Raw genomic sequence first — 19,475 nt, forward strand, 5'->3', positions numbered from 1 at the left:
CCTTTTCTGGAAATTAGTGAAGGCAGCGCATCAAAGGTGCGCACCTCGCTGCCCACCTTGGTGTGCTCTGAGGTGCGCACCCGGGAGCGCTACGAAGTGTGCTCCAAGGTGCGGCGTGCACGTTGTCGGAGCCCGGTTTGCCCCGGGTGCGCACCTCGCCTGCACCTTGGCCGGGGTGGGCACCTTGGCTGGGTTTGCCCAGGGTGCGCTCCGAAGCGGGGTTACTGGAGCGCCCCCTCTTTTTTTGTCAGAGAGTTTGGTGGGGTTTCTCGCATTGGCTCTTCCCAGGCCCGGTTGTTGGGTGCGCTCCCACTCTGGCGCGCGCGAAGTTGGAAGTTGGGTTAATTGCCCGGGCGCGCACCTTCGCCAGGGTGGGCACCTTGGTGCGCAAACCTTGGCTGGGCTGCGCACCAGGGCGGGCTCAAGATGGCACCAGCATTCCCTTTTTCTCACTATCTTTCAAAACGGAAATTTTAAAATCTCGTTTTTTTTTTGCCTTTTATGGAAATTAGTGAAGGCATCGCATCAAAGGTGCGCACCTCGCTGCCCACCTTGGTGTGCTCCGAGGTGCCCACCACGGTGCGCAACGCCGGTGCGAACCCGGGAGCGCCCCGATGTGTGCTCCAAGGTGCGGCGTGCACGAAGTCGGACCCCGGTTTGCCCCGGGTGCGCACCTCGCGTGCACCTTGGTGCGCACACCTTGGCTGGGTTGCGCGGCCTGGTGGGCACCATGGTGCGCACCAAGGAGCGCTCCGAAGTGTGCTCCAAGGTGCGGCGTGCACGAAGTAGGAGCCCGGTTTGCCCCGGGTGCGCACCTTCGCCGCGGTGGGCACCATGGCGTGCACGAAGTCGGAGCCCGGTTTGCCCCGGGTGCGCACCTCGCGTGCACCTTCGCCGGGGTGGGCACCTCGGCTGGGTTGCGCGCCCTGGTGCGCACCAAGGAGCGCTCTGAAGTGTGCTCCAAGGTGCAGCGTGCACGAAGTCGGAGCCCGGTTTGCCCCGGGTGTGCACCTCGCGTGCACCTTCGCTGCGGTGGGCACCTTGGCTGGGTTGCGCGCCTTGGTGGGCACCATGCAGTGCACGAAGTCGGAGCCCGGTTTGCCCCGGGTGCGCACCTCCGCCAGGGTGGGCACCTTGGTGCGCACAACTTGCCTGGGCTGCGCACCAGGAAGGGCTCAAGATGGCACCCGCGTTCCGTTTTTTTCACTATCTTTCAGAACGGAAATTTTAAAATATCGTTTTTTTTTGCCTTTTCTGGAAATTAGTGAAGGCAGCGCATCAAAGGTGCGCAACGCTGGTGCGAACCTGGGAGCGCTCCGATGTGTGCTCCAAGGTGCGGCGTGCACGAAGTCGGACCCCGGTTTGCCCCGGGTGCGCACCTCGCGTGCACCTTGGTGCGCACACCTTGGCTGGGTTGCGCGCCCTGGTGGGCACCATGGTGCGCACCAAGGAGCGCTCCGAAGTGTGCTCCAAGGTGCGGCGTGCACGAAGTCGGAGCCCGGTTTGCCCCGGGTGCGCACCTCGCGTGCACCTTCGCCGCGGTGGGCACCATGGCGTGCACGAAGTCGGAGCCCGGTTTGCCCCGGGTGCGCACCTCGCGTGCACCTTCGCCGGGGTGGGCACCTTGGTGTGCAGACCTTGGCTGGGTTGCGCGCCCTGGTGGGCACCATGGTGCGCACCAAGGAGCGCTCCGAAGTGTGCTCCAAGGTGCGGCCTGCACGAAGTCGGAGCCCGGTTTGCCCCGGGTGTGCACCTCGGGTGGGCACCTTGGTGCGCATGCCTTGCCTGGGCTGCGCACCAGGGCGGGCTCAAGATGGCACCCGCGTTCCTTTTTTTTCACTATCTTTCAAAACGGAAATTTTAAAATCTCATTTTTTTTTGCCTTTTTCTGGAAATTAGTGAAGGCAGCGCATCAAAGGTGCGCACCTCGCTGCCCACCACGGTGCGCAACGCCGGTGGGCACCCGGGAGTGCTTCGAAGTGTGCTCCAAGGTGCTGCGTGCACGTTGTCGGAGCCCGGTTTGCCCCGGGTGCGCACCTCGCGTGCACCTTCGTCGGGGTGGGCACCTTGGCTGGGTTTGCCCCGGCTGCGCTCCGAAGCGGGGTTATTGGAGCGCCGCCTCTTTTTTTGTCGGAGCGTTTGGTGGGGTTTCTCGCATTGGCTCTTCCGAGGCCCGGTTGCCACCCTGGCGCGCACGAAGTCGGAAGTAGGGTTAATTGCCCGGGTGCGCACCTTTGCCAGGGTGGGCACCTTACCTGGGCTGCGCACCAGGGCGGGCTCAAGATGGCACGCGCGTTCCGTTTTTTTCACTATCTTTCAAAACGGAAATTTTAAAATCTCCTTTTTTTTTTGCCTTTTCTGGAAATTAGTGAAGGCAGCGCATCAAAGGTGCGCACCTCGCTGCCCACCTTGGTGTGCTCTGAGGTGCGCACCCGGGAGCGCTACGAAGTGTGCTCCAAGGTGCGGCGTGCACGTTGTCGGAGCCCGGTTTGCCCCGGGTGCGCACCTCGCCTGCACCTTGGCCGGGGTGGGCACCTTGGCTGGGTTTGCCCAGGGTGCGCTCCGAAGCGGGGTTACTGGAGCGCCCCCTCTTTTTTTGTCAGAGCGTTTGGTGGGGTTTCTCGCATTGGCTCTTCCCAGGCCCGGTTGTTGGGTGCGCTCCCACCCTGGCGCGCGCGAAGTTGGAAGTTGGGTTAATTGCCCGGGCGCGCACCTTCGCCAGGGTGGGCACCTTGGTGCGCACACCTTGGCTGGGCTGCGCACCAGGGCGGGCTCAAGATGGCACCAGCATTCCCTTTTTCTCACTATCTTTCAAAACGGAAATTTTAAAATCTCGTTTTTTTTTTGCCTTTTATGGAAATTAGTGAAGGCATCGCATCAAAGGTGCGCACCTCGCTGCCCACCTTGGTGTGCTCCGAGGTGCCCACCACGGTGCGCAACGCCGGTGCGAACCCGGGAGCGCCCCGATGTGTGCTCCAAGGTGCGGCGTGCACGAAGTCGGACCCCGGTTTGCCCCGGGTGCGCACCTCGCGTGCACCTTGGTGCGCACACCTTGGCTGGGTTGCGCGGCCTGGTGGGCACCATGGTGCGCACCAAGGAGCGCTCCGAAGTGTGCTCCAAGGTGCGGCGTGCACGAAGTCGGAGCCCGGTTTGCCCCGGGTACGCACCTCGCGTGCACCTTCGCCGGGGTGGGCACCTCGGCTGGGTTGCGCGCCCTGGTGCGCACCAAGGAGCGCTCCGAAGTGTGCTCCAAGGTGCGGCGTGCACGAAGTCGGAGCCCGGTTTGCCCCGGGTGCGCACCTTCGCCGCGGTGCGCACCATGGCGTGCACGAAGTCGGAGCCCGGTTTGCCCCGGGTGCGCACCTCGCGTGCACCTTCGGCGGGGTTGCGCGCCCTGGTGGGCACCATGGTGCGCACCAAGGAGCGCTCCGAAGTGTGCTCCAAGGTGCGGCGTGCACGAAGTCGGAGCCCGGTTTGCCCCGGGTGCGCACCTCGCGTGCACCTTCGGCGGGGTTGCGCGCCCTGGTGGGCACCATGGTGCGCACCAAGGAGCGCTCCGAAGTGTGCTCCAAGGTGCGGCGTGCACGAAGTCGGAGCCCGGTTTGCCCCGGGTGCGCACCTCGCGTGCACCTTCGCCGCGGTGGGCACCATGGCGTGCACGAAGTCGGAGCCCGGTTTGCCCCGGGTGCGCACCTCGCGTGCACCTTCGCCGGGGTGGGCACCTCGGCTGGGTTGCGCGCCCTGGTGCGCACCAAGGAGCGCTCCGAAGTGTGCTCCAAGGTGCGGCGTGCACGAAGTCGGAGCCCGGTTTGCCCCGGGTGCGCACCTCGCGTGCACCTTCGCCAGGGTGGGCACCTCGGTGCGCACACCTTCTCAATGTTTTCTTGCCTTTTCTGGAAATTGGTGAAGGCAGCGCATCAAAGGTGCGCACCTCGGTGTGCTCCGAGGTGCGAACCCGAGAGCGCTCCGAGGTGCCCACGAAGTCGAAAGTCGGGTTAATTGCATTGTTTTCCCCGGGTGCGCTCCGAGGTGCGCAACATCGGCGCGCACCAAGGAGGGCTCCGAAGTGTGCTCCAAGGTGCGCACGATGGCGTGCACCTCTGGTGCGCACGATTCGGAGCTCGGTTTGACCGGGGTGCGCACACCTTGGCTGGGTTGCGCACCTTTTGTGCGCTCCAAGGTGCGCACGAAGTCGGAGCTCGGTTTGCCCCGGGTGCGCACCTTCGCCAGGGTGCGCACCTTGATGCGCACGCCTTGGCTGGGCTGCGCACCTTGGTGGGCGCCATGGTGCGCACCTTTCGTGCGCTCCAAGGTGCGCACGAAGTCGGAGCTCGGTTTGCCCCGGGTGCGCACCTTGGTGGGCGCCATGGTGCACTCCGAGGTGCCCAAGATTGGTGCGCACCAAGGAGCGCTCCGAAGTGCGCTCCAAGGTGCGCGCGAAGTCGAAAGTTGGGTTAATTGTCCGGTTTGCCTCGGGTGCGCACCTTGCGTGCACCTTCGCCAGGGTGGGCGCCTTGGTGCGCACACCTTGGCTGGGCTGCGCACACCTTGGCACCCGCGTTTCCTTCATTTTAAATTTTTTTTTTTTACAATCTCTCAAGTGGGAAATTCTATAATCTCAACTTTTTTTGCCTTTTCAGGAAACTTTTGAATGGAGCGCATCATTGGTGCGCTCCGAAGTGTGCTCCAAAGCTCTCTCCAGCTGCGTGCACCTGCCCCGGCCGCGCACCCGGCCCCGCCCAGCTTCGCTCACCTGTCCCGGGCGTCTGGTGCGGAACCTTAGAGTAAGAAACATCACCGTGCACCTTGGCCAACGTGCGCGACTCGACCGAGCGCGCACTGGCCGAGGTGCACACCGATTTCACCTGGGTGCGCGCGCAGCACCTCGGGCGCACCGGGGTGCGCGCACAACGCCCGGGTTGCACCGTGGCCTGTGTGCTCGGGGCGCCTCGGGTGCGCGCTCGGTGTCGCCCCCGCGCGCGCGGTAGTGCGGGCAGCGCACCCCGGCCCGGCCCGGCCCCGACGAGAACGCAAACGGGCAAAAGGTTTATTCAAATAGCATTGCGACGCCCGGCGAAAAACTAAAAAAGGGTGCAACACCGGGACTTCCCGGGAGGTCACCCATCCCAGTACTACTCCGGCCCAAGCGCGCTTAACTGCGGAGTTCTGATGGGATCCGGTGCACTAACGCTGGTATGATCGCACCCGTTATGAGCTTGTCGCAGTGTGTACTTAGCAAACCGCGACCCACGTGCGAATCCACCCCGGCCACCCACCCCCGTCGAGGTGCACACCCTCCCTCGCGAAGTGCGCCCCGTTCGCCAAGTGTGAGCCCTGCCCGGGTGCGCGCACCTTGCTAGGGCGTCGGGTGTGCACCCGGCCCGGCCTACGTGCGTGCACCTGGAGGGGGCGTCGTGTGCGTGCAGTGTCCCGTCTGCAACGCGGTGCCCACACACCACCTCGGGCGCAACGACCTGCGCTCACATGTGGGCCGAGTGCACCTTGGTGCATGTTCGGGGCGCCTCGGGTGCACGCTCGATCTTGCCCCGGTGCACCAAGGCGCTCGGTTTGCCCCGGGTGCGCACTTGGTGCAAGGTGGGCACCCAAAATAGGGATCAAGCACCAAAACACAAGTTTCGGGATGCAAAATGGGACCCAAGGACCACAAATGCGTTCCAAGACCCATGATGGGTCCACGAGAACAAAAATGTGTTCCGAGACTTAATAAACAAATATTGGGTTTTAGGAGAAGAAACATGCTCTGATGCCCAAAACGAGAATCGACCCCGAAAAGGCCACAGGCCAAAAGTGGGATGCGAGACAAAAAAAAATGGGACCCGAGGACCAAAATTGGGTTCCCAGGTCGAAGACAGGGCAACCGGACAAGAAACGACCTCTAAGGCTCGAAATGAGTCCCGACGACTAAAACTTGACAAGAAGCACCCATCAGGCACCCAACTCGACACCCATGGGATGCCGACCCACCCGGGCTTCCACCTAGCACACCTTGGCACCCACCCACCCTCGCACCCAACCTCGCACCCAACTTAGCACCTTTGAACCCACATTGGCACTCACCCTGACCCTGGCACCTTGGAACCCACATTGGCACTCACCTTGACCCTGGCACCCACCTTTGCACTCACCTTGGGACCCACCCTGGCTCCCACCTCGGCACCCACCCAGACACCCACCTTGGTTCCTTGGCACCCACCTTGGATCCTTGGCACCCACCCCGACACCCACCTTGGCACGCAACTTGGCTACTTGCCACCCACCTTGGCTCCTTGACGCCCACCCCGACAACCACCCCGTGACCTACCCTGGCTAGGGTTGGTGCACACCCACCCTGGTGCCCACCTTGGCACCCACCCTATGACCCACCTTGGCACGCACCTTAGTACCCACCCCGTTACCCACCCTAGGACCCACCCCGTGACCCACCTTGGCCAGGGTGGGTGCCTTGGTGCGCACAACTTGCCTGGGCTGCACACCAGGGCGGGCTCAAGATGGCACCCGCGTTCCGTTTTTTTCACTATCTTTCAAAACGGAAATTTTAAAATCTCATTTTTTTCTTTTTTTTGCCTTTTCTGGAAATTAGTGAAGGCAGCGCATCAAAGGTGCGCAATGCTGGTGCGAACCCGGGAGCGCTCCGATGTGTGCTCCAAGGTGCGGCGTGCACGAAGTCCGAGCCCGGTTTGCCCCGGGTGCGCACCTCGCGTGCACCTTCGCCGGGGTGAGCACCTTGGCTGGGTTGCGCGCCCTGGTGCGTACCAAGGAGCGCTCTGAAGTGTGCTCCAAGGTGCGGCGTGCACGAAGTCGGAGCCCGGTTTGCCCCGGGTGTGCACCTCGGGTGCGCACCTCGCGTGCACCTTCGCTGCGGTGGGCACCTTGGCTGGGTTGCGCGCCTTGGTGGGCACCATGCAGTGCACGAAGTCGGAGCCCGGTTTGCCCCGGGCGCGCACCTCCGCCAGGGTGGGCACCTTGGTGCGCACAACTTGCCTGGGCTGCGCACCAGGAAGGGCTCAAGATGGCACCCGCGTTCCGTTTTTTTCACTATCTTTCAGAACGGAAATTTTAAAATATCGTTTTTTTTTGCCTTTTCTGGAAATTAGTGAAGGCAGCGCATCAAAGGTGCGCAACGCTGGTGCGAACCTGGGAGCGCTCCGATGTGTGCTCCAAGGTGCGGCGTGCACGAAGTCGGAGCCCGGTTTGCCCCGGGTGCGCCCTGGTGGGCACCATGGTGCGCACCAAGGAGCGCTCCGAAGTGTGCTCCAAGGTGCGGCCTGCACGAAGTCGGAGCCCGGTTTGCCCCGGGTGTGCACCTCGGGTGGGCACCTTGGTGCGCATGCCTTGCCTGGGCTGCGCACCAGGGCGGGCTCAAGATGGCACCCGCGTTCCTTTTTTTTCACTATCTTTCAAAACGGAAATTTTAAAATCTCATTTTTTTTTGCCTTTTTCTGGAAATTAGTGAAGGCAGCGCATCAAAGGTGCGCACCTCGCTGCCCACCACGGTGCGCAACGCCGGTGGGCACCCGGGAGTGCTTCGAAGTGTGCTCCAAGGTGCTGCGTGCACGTTGTCGGAGCCCGGTTTGCCCCGGGTGCGCACCTCGCGTGCACCTTCGTCGGGGTGGGCACCTTGGCTTGGTTTGCCCCGGCTGCGCTCCGAAGCGGGGTTATTGGAGCGCCGCCTCTTTTTTTGTCGGAGCGTTTGGTGGGGTTTCTCGCATTGGCTCTTCCGAGGCCCGGTTGCCACCCTGGCGCGCACGAAGTCGGAAGTAGGGTTAATTGCCCGGGTGCGCACCTTTGCCAGGGTGGCACCTTACCTGGGCTGCGCACCAGGGCGGGCTCAAGATGGCACGCGCGTTCCGTTTTTTTCACTATCTTTCAAAACGGAAATTTTAAAATCTCCTTTTTTTTTTGCCTTTTCTGGAAATTAGTGAAGGCAGCGCATCAAAGGTGCGCACCTCGCTGCCCACCTTGGTGTGCTCTGAGGTGCGCACCCGGGAGCGCTACGAAGTGTGCTCCAAGGTGCGGCGTGCACGTTGTCGGAGCCCGGTTTGCCCCGGGTGCGCACCTCGCCTGCACCTTGGCCGGGGTGGGCACCTTGGCTGGGTTTGCCCAGGGTGCGCTCCGAAGCGGGGTTACTGGAGCGCCCCCTCTTTTTTTGTCAGAGAGTTTGGTGGGGTTTCTCGCATTGGCTCTTCCCAGGCCCGGTTGTTGGGTGCGCTCCCACTCTGGCGCGCGCGAAGTTGGAAGTTGGGTTAATTGCCCGGGCGCGCACCTTCGCCAGGGTGGGCACCTTGGTGCGCAAACCTTGGCTGGGCTGCGCACCAGGGCGGGCTCAAGATGGCACCAGCATTCCCTTTTTCTCACTATCTTTCAAAACGGAAATTTTAAAATCTCGTTTTTTTTTTGCCTTTTATGGAAATTAGTGAAGGCATCGCATCAAAGGTGCGCACCTCGCTGCCCACCTTGGTGTGCTCCGAGGTGCCCACCACGGTGCGCAACGCCGGTGCGAACCCGGGAGCGCCCCGATGTGTGCTCCAAGGTGCGGCGTGCACGAAGTCGGACCCCGGTTTGCCCCGGGTGCGCACCTCGCGTGCACCTTGGTGCGCACACCTTGGCTGGGTTGCGCGGCCTGGTGGGCACCATGGTGCGCACCAAGGAGCGCTCCGAAGTGTGCTCCAAGGTGCGGCGTGCACGAAGTAGGAGCCCGGTTTGCCCCGGGTGCGCACCTTCGCCGCGGTGGGCACCATGGCGTGCACGAAGTCGGAGCCCGGTTTGCCCCGGGTGCGCACCTCGCGTGCACCTTCGCCGGGGTGGGCACCTCGGCTGGGTTGCGCGCCCTGGTGCGCACCAAGGAGCGCTCTGAAGTGTGCTCCAAGGTGCGGCGTGCACGAAGTCGGAGCCCGGTTTGCCCCGGGTGTGCACCTCGCGTGCACCTTCGCTGCGGTGGGCACCTTGGCTGGGTTGCGCGCCTTGGTGGGCACCATGCAGTGCACGAAGTCGGAGCCCGGTTTGCCCCGGGCGCGCACCTCCGCCAGGGTGGGCACCTTGGTGCGCACAACTTGCCTGGGCTGCGCACCAGGAAGGGCTCAAGATGGCACCCGCGTTCCGTTTTTTTCACTATCTTTCAGAACGGAAATTTTAAAATATCGTTTTTTTTTGCCTTTTCTGGAAATTAGTGAAGGCAGCGCATCAAAGGTGCGCAACGCTGGTGCGAACCTGGGAGCGCTCCGATGTGTGCTCCAAGGTGCGGCGTGCACGAAGTCGGACCCCGGTTTGCCCCGGGTGCGCACCTCGCGTGCACCTTGGTGCGCACACCTTGGCTGGGTTGCGCGCCCTGGTGGGCACCATGGTGCGCACCAAGGAGCGCTCCGAAGTGTGCTCCAAGGTGCGGCGTGCACGAAGTCGGAGCCCGGTTTGCCCCGGGTGCGCACCTCGCGTGCACCTTCGCCGCGGTGGGCACCATGGCGTGCACGAAGTCGGAGCCCGGTTTGCCCCGGGTGCGCACCTCGCGTGCACCTTCGCCGGGGTGGGCACCTTGGTGTGCAGACCTTGGCTGGGTTGCGCGCCCTGGTGGGCACCATGGTGCGCACCAAGGAGCGCTCCGAAGTGTGCTCCAAGGTGCGGCCTGCACGAAGTCGGAGCCCGGTTTGCCCCGGGTGTGCACCTCGGGTGGGCACCTTGGTGCGCATGCCTTGCCTGGGCTGCGCACCAGGGCGGGCTCAAGATGGCACCCGCGTTCCTTTTTTTTCACTATCTTTCAAAACGGAAATTTTAAAATCTCATTTTTTTTTGCCTTTTTCTGGAAATTAGTGAAGGCAGCGCATCAAAGGTGCGCACCTCGCTGCCCACCACGGTGCGCAACGCCGGTGGGCACCCGGGAGTGCTTCGAAGTGTGCTCCAAGGTGCTGCGTGCACGTTGTCGGAGCCCGGTTTGCCCCGGGTGCGCACCTCGCGTGCACCTTCGTCGGGGTGGGCACCTTGGCTGGGTTTGCCCCGGCTGCGCTCCGAAGCGGGGTTATTGGAGCGCCGCCTCTTTTTTTGTCGGAGCGTTTGGTGGGGTTTCTCGCATTGGCTCTTCCGAGGCCCGGTTGCCACCCTGGCGCGCACGAAGTCGGAAGTAGGGTTAATTGCCCGGGTGCGCACCTTTGCCAGGGTGGGCACCTTACCTGGGCTGCGCACCAGGGCGGGCTCAAGATGGCACGCGCGTTCCGTTTTTTTCACTATCTTTCAAAACGGAAATTTTAAAATCTCCTTTTTTTTTTGCCTTTTCTGGAAATTAGTGAAGGCAGCGCATCAAAGGTGCGCACCTCGCTGCCCACCTTGGTGTGCTCTGAGGTGCGCACCCGGGAGCGCTACGAAGTGTGCTCCAAGGTGCGGCGTGCACGTTGTCGGAGCCCGGTTTGCCCCGGGTGCGCACCTCGCCTGCACCTTGGCCGGGGTGGGCACCTTGGCTGGGTTTGCCCAGGGTGCGCTCCGAAGCGGGGTTACTGGAGCGCCCCCTCTTTTTTTGTCAGAGCGTTTGGTGGGGTTTCTCGCATTGGCTCTTCCCAGGCCCGGTTGTTGGGTGCGCTCCCACCCTGGCGCGCGCGAAGTTGGAAGTTGGGTTAATTGCCCGGGCGCGCACCTTCGCCAGGGTGGGCACCTTGGTGCGCACACCTTGGCTGGGCTGCGCACCAGGGCGGGCTCAAGATGGCACCAGCATTCCCTTTTTCTCACTATCTTTCAAAACGGAAATTTTAAAATCTCGTTTTTTTTTTGCCTTTTATGGAAATTAGTGAAGGCATCGCATCAAAGGTGCGCACCTCGCTGCCCACCTTGGTGTGCTCCGAGGTGCCCACCACGGTGCGCAACGCCGGTGCGAACCCGGGAGCGCCCCGATGTGTGCTCCAAGGTGCGGCGTGCACGAAGTCGGACCCCGGTTTGCCCCGGGTGCGCACCTCGCGTGCACCTTGGTGCGCACACCTTGGCTGGGTTGCGCGGCCTGGTGGGCACCATGGTGCGCACCAAGGAGCGCTCCGAAGTGTGCTCCAAGGTGCGGCGTGCACGAAGTCGGAGCCCGGTTTGCCCCGGGTACGCACCTCGCGTGCACCTTCGCCGGGGTGGGCACCTCGGCTGGGTTGCGCGCCCTGGTGCGCACCAAGGAGCGCTCCGAAGTGTGCTCCAAGGTGCGGCGTGCACGAAGTCGGAGCCCGGTTTGCCCCGGGTGCGCACCTTCGCCGCGGTGCGCACCATGGCGTGCACGAAGTCGGAGCCCGGTTTGCCCCGGGTGCGCACCTCGCGTGCACCTTCGGCGGGGTTGCGCGCCCTGGTGGGCACCATGGTGCGCACCAAGGAGCGCTCCGAAGTGTGCTCCAAGGTGCGGCGTGCACGAAGTCGGAGCCCGGTTTGCCCCGGGTGCGCACCTCGCGTGCACCTTCGGCGGGGTTGCGCGCCCTGGTGGGCACCATGGTGCGCACCAAGGAGCGCTCCGAAGTGTGCTCCAAGGTGCGGCGTGCACGAAGTCGGAGCCCGGTTTGCCCCGGGTGCGCACCTCGCGTGCACCTTCGCCGCGGTGGGCACCATGGCGTGCACGAAGTCGGAGCCCGGTTTGCCCCGGGTGCGCACCTCGCGTGCACCTTCGCCGGGGTGGGCACCTCGGCTGGGTTGCGCGCCCTGGTGCGCACCAAGGAGCGCTCCGAAGTGTGCTCCAAGGTGCGGCGTGCACGAAGTCGGAGCCCGGTTTGCCCCGGGTGCGCACCTCGCGTGCACCTTCGCCAGGGTGGGCACCTCGGTGTGCTCCGAGGTGCGAACCCGAGAGCGCTCCGAGGTGCCCACGAAGTCGAAAGTCGGGTTAATTGCATTGTTTTCCCCGGGTGCGCTCCGAGGTGCGCAACATCGGCGCGCACCAAGGAGGGCTCCGAAGTGTGCTCCAAGGTGCGCACGATGGCGTGCACCTCTGGTGCGCACGATTCGGAGCTCGGTTTGACCGGGGTGCGCACACCTTGGCTGGGTTGCGCACCTTTTGTGCGCTCCAAGGTGCGCACGAAGTCGGAGCTCGGTTTGCCCCGGGTGCGCACCTTCGCCAGGGTGCGCACCTTGATGCGCACGCCTTGGCTGGGCTGCGCACCTTGGTGGGCGCCATGGTGCGCACCTTTCGTGCGCTCCAAGGTGCGCACGAAGTCGGAGCTCGGTTTGCCCCGGGTGCGCACCTTGGTGGGCGCCATGGTGCACTCCGAGGTGCCCAAGATTGGTGCGCACCAAGGAGCGCTCCGAAGTGCGCTCCAAGGTGCGCGCGAAGTCGAAAGTTGGGTTAATTGTCCGGTTTGCCTCGGGTGCGCACCTTGCGTGCACCTTCGCCAGGGTGGGCGCCTTGGTGCGCACACCTTGGCTGGGCTGCGCACACCTTGGCACCCGCGTTTCCTTCATTTTAAATTTTTTTTTTTTACAATCTCTCAAGTGGGAAATTCTATAATCTCAACTTTTTTTGCCTTTTCAGGAAACTTTTGAATGGAGCGCATCATTGGTGCGCTCCGAAGTGTGCTCCAAAGCTCTCTCCAGCTGCGTGCACCTGCCCCGGCCGCGCACCCGGCCCCGCCCAGCTTCGCTCACCTGTCCCGGGCGTCTGGTGCGGAACCTTAGAGTAAGAAACATCACCGTGCACCTTGGCCAACGTGCGCGACTCGACCGAGCGCGCACTGGCCGAGGTGCACACCGATTTCACCTGGGTGCGCGCGCAGCACCTCGGGCGCACCGGGGTGCGCGCACAACGCCCGGGTTGCACCGTGGCCTGTGTGCTCGGGGCGCCTCGGGTGCGCGCTCGGTGTCGCCCCCGCGCGCGCGGTAGTGCGGGCAGCGCACCCCGGCCCGGCCCGGCCCCGACGAGAACGCAAACGGGCAAAAGGTTTATTCAAATAGCATTGCGACGCCCGGCGAAAAACTAAAAAAGGGTGCAACACCGGGACTTCCCGGGAGGTCACCCATCCCAGTACTACTCCGGCCCAAGCGCGCTTAACTGCGGAGTTCTGATGGGATCCGGTGCACTAACGCTGGTATGATCGCACCCGTTATGAGCTTGTCGCAGTGTGTACTTAGCAAACCGCGACCCACGTGCGAATCCACCCCGGCCACCCACCCCCGTCGAGGTGCACACCCTCCCTCGCGAAGTGCGCCCCGTTCGCCAAGTGTGAGCCCTGCCCGGGTGCGCGCACCTTGCTAGGGCGTCGGGTGTGCACCCGGCCCGGCCTACGTGCGTGCACCTGGAGGGGGCGTCGTGTGCGTGCAGTGTCCCGTCTGCAACGCGGTGCCCACACACCACCTCGGGCGCAACGACCTGCGCTCACATGTGGGCCGAGTGCACCTTGGTGCATGTTCGGGGCGCCTCGGGTGCACGCTCGATCTTGCCCCGGTGCACCAAGGCGCTCGGTTTGCCCCGGGTGCGCACTTGGTGCAAGGTGGGCACCCAAAATAGGGATCAAGCACCAAAACACAAGTTTCGGGATGCAAAATGGGACCCAAGGACCACAAATGCGTTCCAAGACCCATGATGGGTCCACGAGAACAAAAATGTGTTCCGAGACTTAATAAACAAATATTGGGTTTTAGGAGAAGAAACATGCTCTGATGCCCAAAACGAGAATCGACCCCGAAAAGGCCACAGGCCAAAAGTGGGATGCGAGACAAAAAAAAATGGGACCCGAGGACCAAAATTGGGTTCCCAGGTCGAAGACAGGGCAACCGGACAAGAAACGACCTCTAAGGCTCGAAATGAGTCCCGGCGACTAAAACTTGACAAGAAGCACCCATCAGGCACCCAACTCGACACCCATGGGATGCCGACCCACCCGGGCTTCCACCTAGCACACCTTGGCACCCACCCACCCTCGCACCCAACCTCGCACCCAACTTAGCACCTTTGAACCCACATTGGCACTCACCCTGACCCTGGCACCTTGGAACCCACATTGGCACTCACCTTGACCCTGGCACCCACCTTTGCACTCACCTTGGGACCCACCCTGGCTCCCACCTCGGCACCCACCCAGACACCCACCTTGGTTCCTTGGCACCCACCTTGGATCCTTGGCACCCACCCCGACACCCACCTTGGCACGCAACTTGGCTACTTGCCACCCATCTTGGCTCCTTGACGCCCACCCCGACAACCACCCCGTGACCTACCCTGGCTAGGGTTGGTGCACACCCACCCTGGTGCCCACCTTGGCACCCACCCTATGACCCACCTTGGCACGCACCTTAGTACCCACCCCGTTACCCACCCTAGGACCCACCCCGTGACCCACCTTGGCCAGGGTGGGTGCCTTGGTGCGCACAACTTGCCTGGGCTGCACACCAGGGCGGGCTCAAGATGGCACCCGCGTTCCGTTTTTTTCACTATCTTTCAAAACGGAAATTTTAAAATCTCATTTTTTTCTTTTTTTTGCCTTTTCTGGAAATTAGTGAAGGCAGCGCATCAAAGGTGCGCAATGCTGGTGCGAACCCGGGAGCGCTCCGATGTGTGCTCCAAGGTGCGGCGTGCACGAAGTCCGAGCCCGGTTTGCCCCGGGTGCGCACCTCGCGTGCACCTTCGCCGGGGTGAGCACCTTGGCTGGGTTGCGCGCCCTGGTGCGTACCAAGGAGCGCTCTGAAGTGTGCTCCAAGGTGCGGCGTGCACGAAGTCGGAGCCCGGTTTGCCCCGGGTGTGCACCTCGGGTGCGCACCTCGCGTGCACCTTCGCTGCGGTGGGCACCTTGGCTGGGTTGCGCGCCTTGGTGGGCACCATGCAGTGCACGAAGTCGGAGCCCGGTTTGCCCCGGGCGCGCACCTCCGCCAGGGTGGGCACCTTGGTGCGCACAACTTGCCTGGGCTGCGCACCAGGAAGGGCTCAAGATGGCACCCGCGTTCCGTTTTTTTCACTATCTTTCAGAACGGAAATTTTAAAATATCGTTTTTTTTTGCCTTTTCTGGAAATTAGTGAAGGCAGCGCATCAAAGGTGCGCAACGCTGGTGCGAACCTGGGAGCGCTCCGATGTGTGCTCCAAGGTGCGGCGTGCACAAAGTCGGAGCCCGGTTTGCCCCGGGTGCGCCCTGGTGGGCACCATGGTGCGCACCAAGGAGCGCTCCGAAGTGTGCTCCAAGGTGCGGCCTGCACGAAGTCGGAGCCCGGTTTGCCCCGGGTGTGCACCTCGGGTGGGCACCTTGGTGCGCATGCCTTGCCTGGGCTGCGCACCAGGGCGGGCTCAAGATGGCACCCGCGTTCCTTTTTTTTCACTATCTTTCAAAACGGAAATTTTAAAATCTCATTTTTTTTTGCCTTTTTCTGGAAATTAGTGAAGGCAGCGCATCAAAGGTGCGCACCTCGCTGCCCACCACGGTGCGCAACGCCGGTGGGCACCCGGGAGTGCTTCGAAGTGTGCTCCAAGGTGTTGCGTGCACGTTGTCGGAGCCCGGTTTGCCCCGGGTGCGCACCTCGCGTGCACCTTCGTCGGGGTGGGCACCTTGGCTTGGTTTGCCCCGGCTGCGCTCCGAAGCGGGGTTATTGGAGCGCCGCCTCTTTTTTTGTCGGAGCGTTTGGTGGGGTTTCTCGCATTGGCTCTTCCGAGGCCCGGTTGCCACCCTGGCGCGCACGAAGTCGGAAGTAGGGTTAATTGCCCGGGTGCGCACCTTTGCCAGGGTGGCACCTTACCTGGGCTGCGCACCAGGGCGGGCTCAAGATGGCACGCGCGTTCCGTTTTTTTCACTATCTTTCAAAACGGAAATTTTAAAATCTCCTTTTTTTTTTGCCTTTTCTGGAAATTAGTGAAGGCAGCGCATCAAAGGTGCGCACCTCGCTGCCCACCTTGGTGTGCTCTGAGGTGCGCACCCGGGAGCGCTACGAAGTGTGCTCCAAGGTGCGGCGTGCACGTTGTCGGAGCCCGGTTTGCCCCGGGTGCGCACCTCGCCTGCACCTTGGCCGGGGTGGGCACCTTGGCTGGGTTTGCCCAGGGTGCGCTCCGAAGCGGGGTTACTGGAGCGCCCCCTCTTTTTTTGTCAGAGAGTTTGGTGGGGTTTCTCGCATTGGCTCTTCCCAGGCCCGGTTGTTGGGTGCGCTCCCACCCTGGCGCGCGCGAAGTTGGAAGTTGGGTTAATTGCCCGGGCGCGCACCTTCGCCAGGGTGGGCACCTTGGTGCGCAAACCTTGGCTGGGCTGCGCACCAGGGCGGGCTCAAGATGGCACCAGCATTCCCTTTTTCTCACTATCTTTCAAAACGGAAATTTTAAAATCTCGTTTTTTTTTTGCCTTTTATGGAAATTAGTGAAGGCATCGCATCAAAGGTGCGCACCTCGCTGCCCACCTTGGTGTGCTCCGAGGTGCCCACCACGGTGCGCAACGCCGGTGCGAACCCGGGAGCGCCCCGATGTGTGCTCCAAGGTGCGGCGTGCACGAAGTCGGACCCCGGTTTGCCCCGGGTGCGCACCTCGCGTGCACCTTGGTGCGCACACCTTGGCTGGGTTGCGCGGCCTGGTGGGCACCATGGTGCGCACCAAGGAGCGCTCCGAAGTGTGCTCCAAGGTGCGGCGTGCACGAAGTCGGAGCCCGGTTTGCCCCGGGTGCGCACCTTCGCCGCGGTGGGCACCATGGCGTGCACGAAGTCGGAGCCCGGTTTGCCCCGGGTGCGCACCTCGCGTGCACCTTCGCCGGGGTGGGCACCTCGGCTGGGTTGCGCGCCCTGGTGCGCACCAAGGAGCGCTCTGAAGTGTGCTCCAAGGTGCGGCGTGCACGAAGTCGGAGCCCGGTTTGCCCCGGGTGTGCACCTCGCGTGCACCTTCGCTGCGGTGGGCACCTTGGCTGGGTTGCGCGCCTTGGTGGGCACCATGCAGTGCACGAAGTCGGAGCCCGGTTTGCCCCGGGCGCGCACCTCCGCCAGGGTGGGCACCTTGGTGCGCACAACTTGCCTGGGCTGCGCACCAGGAAGGGCTCAAGATGGCACCCGCGTTCCGTTTTTTTCACTATCTTTCAGAACGGAAATTTTAAAATATCGTTTTTTTTTGCCTTTTCTGGAAATTAGTGAAGGCAGCGCATCAAAGGTGCGCAACGCTGGTGCGAACCTGGGAGCGCTCCGATGTGTGCTCCAAGGTGCGGCGTGCACGAAGTCGGACCCCGGTTTGCCCCGGGTGCGCACCTCGCGTGCACCTTGGTGCGCACACCTTGGCTGGGTTGCGCGCCCTGGTGGGCACCATGGTGCGCACCAAGGAGCGCTCCGAAGTGTGCTCCAAGGTGCGGCGTGCACGAAGTCGGAGCCCGGTTTGCCCCGGGTGCGCACCTCGCGTGCACCTTCGCCGCGGTGGGCACCATGGCGTGCACGAAGTCGGAGCCCGGTTTGCCCCGGGTGCGCACCTCGCGTGCACCTTCGCCGGGGTGGGCACCTTGGTGTGCAGACCTTGGCTGGGTTGCGCGCCCTGGTGGGCACCATGGTGCGCACCAAGGAGCGCTCCGAAGTGTGCTCCAAGGTGCGGCCTGCACGAAGTCGGAGCCCGGTTTGCCCCGGGTGTGCACCTCGGGTGGGCACCTTGGTGCGCATGCCTTGCCTGGGCTGCGCACCAGGGCGGGCTCAAGATGGCACCCGCGTTCCTTTTTTTTCACTATCTTTCAAAACGGAAATTTTAAAATCTCATTTTTTTTTGCCTTTTTCTGGAAATTAGTGAAGGCAGCGCATCAAAGGTGCGCACCTCGCTGCCCACCACGGTGCGCAACGCCGGTGGGCACCCGGGAGTGCTTCGAAGTGTGCTCCAAGGTGCTGCGTGCACGTTGTCGGAGCCCGGTTTGCCCCGGGTGCGCACCTCGCGTGCACCTTCGTCGGGGTGGGCACCTTGGCTGGGTTTGCCCCGGCTGCGCTCCGAAGCGGGGTTATTGGAGCGCCGCCTCTTTTTTTGTCGGAGCGTTTGGTGGGGTTTCTCGCATTGGCTCTTCCGAGGCCCGGTTGCCACCCTGGCGCGCACGAAGTCGGAAGTAGGGTTAATTGCCCGGGTGCGCACCTTTGCCAGGGTGGGCACCTTACCTGGGCTGCGCACCAGGGCGGGCTCAAGATGGCACGCGCGTTCCGTTTTTTTCACTATCTTTCAAAACGGAAATTTTAAAATCTCCTTTTTTTTTTGCCTTTTCTGGAAATTAGTGAAGGCAGCGCATCAAAGGTGCGCACCTCGCTGCCCACCTTGGTGTGCTCTGAGGTGCGCACCCGGGAGCGCTACGAAGTGTGCTCCAAGGTGCGGCGTGCACGTTGTCGGAGCCCGGTTTGCCCCGGGTGCGCACCTCGCCTGCACCTTGGCCGGGGTGGGCACCTTGGCTGGGTTTGCCCAGGGTGCGCTCCGAAGCGGGGTTACTGGAGCGCCCCCTCTTTTTTTGTCAGAGCGTTTGGTGGGGTTTCTCGCATTGGCTCTTCCCAGGCCCGGTTGTTGGGTGCGCTCCCACCCTGGCGCGCGCGAAGTTGGAAGTTGGGTTAATTGCCCGGGCGCGCACCTTCGCCAGGGTGGGCACCTTGGTGCGCACACCTTGGCTGGGCTGCGCACCAGGGCGGGCTCAAGATGGCACCAGCATTCCCTTTTTCTCACTATCTTTCAAAACGGAAATTTTAAAATCTCGTTTTTTTTTTGCCTTTTATGGAAATTAGTGAAGGCATCGCATCAAAGGTGCGCACCTCGCTGCCCACCTTGGTGTGCTCCGAGGTGCCCACCACGGTGCGCAACGCCGGTGCGAACCCGGGAGCGCCCCGATGTGTGCTCCAAGGTGCGGCGTGCACGAAGTCGGACCCCGGTTTGCCCCGGGTGCGCACCTCGCGTGCACCTTGGTGCGCACACCTTGGCTGGGTTGCGCGGCCTGGTGGGCACCATGGTGCGCACCAAGGAGCGCTCCGAAGTGTGCTCCAAGGTGCGGCGTGCACGAAGTCGGAGCCCGGTTTGCCCCGGGTACGCACCTCGCGTGCACCTTCGCCGGGGTGGGCACCTCGGCTGGGTTGCGCGCCCTGGTGCGCACCAAGGAGCGCTCCGAAGTGTGCTCCAAGGTGCGGCGTGCACGAAGTCGGAGCCCGGTTTGCCCCGGGTGCGCACCTTCGCCGCGGTGCGCACCATGGCGTGCACGAAGTCGGAGCCCGGTTTGCCCCGGGTGCGCACCTCGCGTGCACCTTCGGCGGGGTTGCGCGCCCTGGTGGGCACCATGGTGCGCACCAAGGAGCGCTCCGAAGTGTGCTCCAAGGTGCGGCGTGCACGAAGTCGGAGCCCGGTTTGCCCCGGGTGCGCACCTCGCGTGCACCTTCGGCGGGGTTGCGCGCCCTGGTGGGCACCATGGTGCGCACCAAGGAGCGCTCCGAAGTGTGCTCCAAGGTGCGGCGTGCACGAAGTCGGAGCCCGGTTTGCCCCGGGTGCGCACCTCGCGTGCACCTTCGCCGCGGTGGGCACCATGGCGTGCACGAAGTCGGAGCCCGGTTTGCCCCGGGTGCGCACCTCGCGTGCACC

The 19,475-nt window shown here is 63.2% G+C and overlaps 2 non-coding genes across 2 annotated transcripts; both read right to left on the reverse strand.

Moving 5' to 3' along the window:
* Window positions 1-5,088: 5,088 nt before the first annotated feature.
* LOC131872806 (5S ribosomal RNA) lies at window positions 5,089-5,207 on the reverse strand. The gene has a single exon (XR_009370887.1). It is a non-coding gene; the product is annotated as a 5S ribosomal RNA (ribosomal RNA).
* Window positions 5,208-12,935: 7,728 nt separating this feature from the next.
* LOC131872807 (5S ribosomal RNA) lies at window positions 12,936-13,054 on the reverse strand. Its single transcript, XR_009370888.1, has one exon. It is a non-coding gene; the product is annotated as a 5S ribosomal RNA (ribosomal RNA).
* Between the last annotated feature and the right edge of the window lie 6,421 nt (window positions 13,055-19,475).

The sequence above is a fragment of the Cryptomeria japonica genome, unplaced genomic scaffold (assembly GCF_030272615.1).
Source record: "Cryptomeria japonica unplaced genomic scaffold, Sugi_1.0 HiC_scaffold_798, whole genome shotgun sequence".
In the NCBI taxonomy this organism is placed as follows: Eukaryota; Viridiplantae; Streptophyta; class Pinopsida; order Cupressales; family Cupressaceae; genus Cryptomeria; species Cryptomeria japonica.